A 6,000-nucleotide genomic window follows, 5' to 3' on the forward strand; every position below is an offset into this window, starting at 1 on the left:
ACTTTTTTCTTACGTTATGATTAATACATTGTCATTTTTATTGGGGTTTGTACATGTCACATTTTTGTTGGTGGCGGTGGTGTGGTTTTTTTCTTTAATTGTTGTTGTTTTAAGAAGCTTTAAATTTCTTTCCCATGGAGCTCTAGCTCGGTGAGGGCAGATCAGTCAACAAAGATATTAATAAATTGAAGATAGCAGTAGTTTACTATAGAATACAAATATACAGATAAAACCCTGCAAATGATTTTAACAAGAACTGGCGGGGAAAAAAGTGGTACATTCAATGAGCTCTTTGATTTAAATTTCATAAATACTAAAGGTAAAAATGTAAAAATTTTGGCATTTATTTGTTAGCGATATCACTTTACAAAATATTTGAGTTACTTAATGAAGTGGGTTAACAATAATGTAAAGATAAAAAAGCCCCAGAGAAAATGCCAGGAGTTTGGGAATGGTCACAAGGTTTAACTATAAAGAAATTCTGATATCAAGTTTCTACCAATGTAGTGACCATGCTCTCAATGTTATTACTCTAAATTCAACTCAAAGGCACAGAAAATTCTTCATCATCAGTTTAAATTTACAGTTAAAAGGAGGAAAAAATAATCCATATTCTCCTCTGCTTTTGAATATTCAGCGCAATGTCCAACATCGATTTGCATTTGGAGCTTGATTTAAAAAATAAATGTCCTTTTTTTGCCTAGCAAACCTTTTCTAGTCTAAAATTTGAGTCCTTCAAGTTGAAAGTTTGAATCAGGATGAAATTATAGTCAGGAGTGATTCTTTGACTATAGGATTTTTTTTTCCTTTTTCCTTCCTTTAAAAAAAATTAGTTTCAATTGGTCTTTCCTAATCCTGGATTTTTATAGTTAGTGATTTTCATATAAATCAGAAGTAAGTTCAAATACAGAATGTATGAACTTTCTCATTCCTGAGGGAGAACTATGCTTCTGAGTGAAATCCCCCAAAGGTGGGCACACGAACTGATAGAGACAAAGAACTTGGGAGACAAGAATGGCTTCTGACTGCACATACTCCTCTGGTCATGTGACCCTGGATAAGTTTCACAACTTCTCTAACCTTAATCTTAAATTCTGTTAAGTTAGGAAAGTACTGTGTGTCTTCGATTCTAAGATATCATCGATCATAAGATGCACCATTTTTATTATTAATAATTAGTATGCAACTAACAAAGCCCAATTAAGGATTTTTTCTTTCTAAGGTGCATCCTAATTTCAGAGTTACTAGAATGTTGGGGAAGGTAGAGAGAGTACTTGTTGGAATTTTTGAAATGCAGCAAAGCTATGTAACTGTAGAATTATGAGGATTAAATGAATGAATGCATGTAAATGGTTAGCACATATTAGAATGCAGTAAGTGCTCAATAAATATTAGCTATTGTTCTTATTCATATTATCCTCAACTTGAGTAGTAACTTATCTTTGGGATGGAGTCCAGCTACATTGGAAGCAACGTGATCAACTAAAAAGGGACAGATGGAAATGTAGACCACGTAGGATGGGAACTCATTGCATCTCTTGATTCTAAGCTTATTTGCAGCCATACATGTATCCATTCATATATGGTTTGGGAATAGTCACAAGGTTTAACTATAAAGAAATTCTGATATCACGTTTCTACCAAGGTTGTTTCTATTGCTGAAACACCTGTTGTTTTTTCTTTTCCTTCTCACTTGTCTTTTCCTAAAGCCTCCAATTTAAATGTCCTTAATGGTGATAGATAATCAAATTTTATTGTGATTTTTTTCATAGGCCTCAAATTATTAGAAACACAACTAATGATTAAGAAATTTAAATTAATTGAGGTATAAGTATTATAAAACAATACAAAATACAAATAATCACAAAAAAGACCCCATAACCCTTCCCCTGCCCTCAGTTTTGTGCTTGATTAAAATAAATCTCCCAATTAATGGAGTTAGTTTTCTTGAAGAGCTCATACTTTTTATTTGAAAAGGGCAACTCCTTAGAGTCAAAATGTTAATAGGTATATAAATATAAAGACAAAGGTGAACTTATTGGTTTTATATCATTTTAATCAAACATAGAATGTCATATATTATCTCTCTTTTTACATAACAATATCAAGAAAGTATATTTATGAAATCCCAAGTTTCCTGGGAATCACAGCATTTGGATTCAGGTTGTCTCTTGATTATGTTCTTTAGCCTTTCTGAGGTTTGCTCCTTAAATTCTCTCTTTATCCAACACTAAAATTTAAAAGTGTTTAAAGTGAGAAAATATTTACCCATATAAATGGCCCAGGGCTAGGTTTATCACAGATTTTCTTTAATGATTTTGTCCAAATCAGGTCTCAGGCTGAAAAAACTTCCTTCTGTAAAGACTAGTGCCATTTATTCCAGCTAAGAGAGCGCCTTTCCTCTTGTTCCATGTTTGTGAGGTTAACCACGTGTGTATGAGGCTCTAAGAACCCTGCTCAGGAAGAGTCATTAACACCCCACCCTCCAACCTTATTTGCCAAGTTCATTTTGTTTTATTCCAAGCTGAACGGTTTCCCAGTGGTCTCGAGATGCTTTCACTGCTGGTTTTGAAATGGCTTGCTTCTTGCCCAGGAATTTCTGTTATGGGGGATTACAGTCCATATTTGGCATTTCTCTGCCATGTAGCAGTTTCAGGGGGTAAATTGCCTTCTTTTTTATTCAGTGCCATTTGCTTGAGGAAGCTTCAAGGACTACTGTCCCATCAAAGCCGCACACAGAGGGCCCTGCTTCTGCATCTATAAATTGGCTTCCTGAGTGAACACGTCAGGTCTGGCAAACCACTCTGATATGTCACAGGCACCTGCAGTGTCTGACAGGGACCTTTCTGCAAGTACACATGAGGGCCGGCCTTGTAAAGTCTTTATCACTTGCAGATTATTACACAGAGTGGCTACGAGCTGTGGTGTGATCCTGTCACACAGAGAAATGGGGCACGTTTTTCAGAGCACCAGGGAGGGGACACCTGTAGGCTTAATACTCACCGGATGTCCCCAAAAATCCGTGTTACTCTAGGAAAACAAGACTCAAATAAATTTCATCATTGATCTATAAAATAAATAAGCTGACAGGAATGCATCAATTGCCACTTTGACCTAGGATTTTCAGCCCAAATGAAAACCAGGCATAATTTTTAAAATTTATTATTATTTACCTTGATAGTTTAATAAACCTCTGAAAAGTTTCATAAAACAACTTTCTGAGTTTCCTGTGACACTTCTCCTGTGATACAAAAAGTCAATATTTGATAGCTTAAATATTGATATTGAAAGAAACACAAATATTTAACTAGAAACACAGATCTTAAAAGAACAATTCTATATGATGTAAAATATTTGAATATTTTTAAAACTCCTTGCAACAGAGATGCACTTCCCATGTGGAAAGTATTAGATATTAAAACCATCACTCATAAGTTGCTTTGTACTCCTCCCTTTTCCTCCTGGCCATTTAAAAAACCAATAGTTTGTGGTCATCTGAATTTCCTTATAGTTTTAAACTAGGAAAATGCCTGTACTTAATAATACAAAGTGGGCTTTCCCTCTCCTTTTTTCACAGATGTGTGTAGAGTTACAAGAAGAGTCTCCCCACAGGTTTTGTAAAAACTTCTTGATTCTTTAAATCCATTTTAAAAAATTCTTGTAAATCTTTAAATTAAACTTGGCTTTATTATTGTAATTTCCTCCCATCTTTGTTGTAATTAGCTACCTACTTTTTTTTTTTTCAATGTACGAAATGTCCAACCTGCAAACATACTACCAAATGAAACCAAACAATAATCCATAATGGATGGTTTTCCTTATACAGTTTCTTTTCTCATTCCTCCATTCTCTAATTCATATGACTTATTGGCTGTCTTCTCTTTTCTCTTAATAATATTGTTTTGATTCCATTGTTTATAGTGTTCTAAGAATGACATTCTAGCACAGCACCTTTTCATTACACTGTCATATAACCTATTCCCTCACCCATTCCATTCAGACATTTCTGAATTCCTCATATTTTGCTCTTCCAAACTCTTAACATTGCTCTGCTATTCTCAGGGTCCCTGTGATTTATCCTTCTATTTGTAACCATTGGGCATTCTTTCCCTTCAAAAAAATAGAGCAAATCCACAACCATCACCTTTTTTCTTTTCTTATCTCTTAACCACTCATTTCCAACTGTACATCCATTGATTCCTCTATTTGTATCTTAAGATTCCTCCACATATGTTTGCATTGTTCTCTTTTGAATTCAAGTTTATTTGCAGAAGTTTCCCTCAAAGTAGCTACAGGAGTTATTTCCCACTTTGGGGATGCAACTGCCATCTATTTATTACCCATTGATGTTATTTGACTATCTTGCCCCTTTCTCACTTCTTTCTCTTTCAGAAGAATCAACTCCTCATCATGACTTTGAGTGGAAAGGTTAAAACACTTCCTGTCGCTGCGTACTTTCCCTCTTATTCAAATGGTGGCAACAACAAAAAATAAAAGTCACTGTAAAGGGAGGCTCTAAAATCATTATCCCTAGTCTTTTGCTTCCCTTGGAAGAAAAAATCACGAGGACCCTTTACAATTTATTTACTCTATCATTCTAGAAGGCAATAAAATTCTTAAGAAGCCACACACATAGTTATTTAAAGATAAATTTGTATGTATACTGGAGTTCCCATTGTGGATCAGCAGGTTAAGCACCCAATATTGTCTCTGTGAGGATGTTGGTTCAATCCCTGGCCTTGCTCAGTAGGTTAAGGATCTGGTATGGCTGTGGCTGTGGCATAGGCCCCAGCTGCAGCTCTGATTCCACCCCTGGCCCAGGAACTTCCATGTGCCACAGGTACAGCTGTTAAAAAAAAGAAAAAAAAAGTATGTATAACTATAAATATATAGATAAATGTGAAGTAATTTAAATATAAAAATGAAGAAAATTTTAAATATCATATAAACAAGACTTGCCATGTGGTTGGCAGGCAGAATATTTCTTCAGTGAGGTTTTCTTAAAGCATAAATGTATGTAGACCACATAGCTTTTCTTTATCACATGAGATTTAATATCATATCTTTAAAAATGTCTCCATGTTCTGACACAGATTTTGGATGACAATTAAGGCAACTTATACTATATAAATGAGGCATTTTTGCCCATATACTAAAAGATATTGAAAATGCCTTGACCTTGCCAAATTATTTGATACAATCCTTATCTCGTAGGTTTTTCCCAACAACTTATGTGAATGGATTAACAGTAGGTATTATCATCCTCCCAGCACTAGATAATACAAGAAGTTCAAATGCTACATGGCTCATCCAGTGTCACAAAGTAGGTGACAGCTGGAGATCCAATGTGGTCTGCTACCAAAAAAAAGTCACAGCTCTCTTTACTCTGTGACTAGAGTAAGATGCTAGCTTCTCAGTTCATGTTCAAGTTTTAAATAAGGAGTCCCAGATGTAAAGCCGTTTCTTTGCTACTAAACCAGCTGTTTATGCTTTGCAAGAATACTTAACCTCTTTCTTCCCTCATAAAATTAGCAGGTGTTTCTCAATGGTCTCTCTTCCCTCTGCCTCTCAGAGTCTCAGATGTAAAACCACCCATGTTGATCTTTTGATAGCAATAATTTTACCACCAGCCTCAATTATATTTTTGTCTATAACTATTCATCTCTAACTCATATTACAGATTCCTCTTCACTTTATTTCATTTCTTCTCCAGGCATTAGTTTTTGCTTGGGAAGTGTGTTAAAGTTTGGTCCACAAATGTTTACTCAGCATCTGCTGCATTTGATGATGTGCTGGGTACCAAGGCTGCTGATCCGAACAAGGAATCATTCCTCCTCTCAAGTCCAGAAATCACCATCCACATATGCATCACCTCAGCTCAGCCTTCCTCTCTTCTTTCCTCCAGGTTCTGGGCTGAGGAAGTCTGCATTTCATCTCACTGTCCCCCCCTTTCAAAGCTTGATAGGACTTTGAACTCACCCTCAAGCAGAATCCTTCTCA

Source organism: Sus scrofa, chromosome 1 (genome assembly GCF_054392235.1).
Source record: "Sus scrofa isolate SSC_HxYL_T2T_F1_AM1 chromosome 1, Sscrofa_HxYL_maternal_Yorkshire_Landrace_v2.0, whole genome shotgun sequence".
In the NCBI taxonomy this organism is placed as follows: Eukaryota; Metazoa; Chordata; class Mammalia; order Artiodactyla; family Suidae; genus Sus; species Sus scrofa.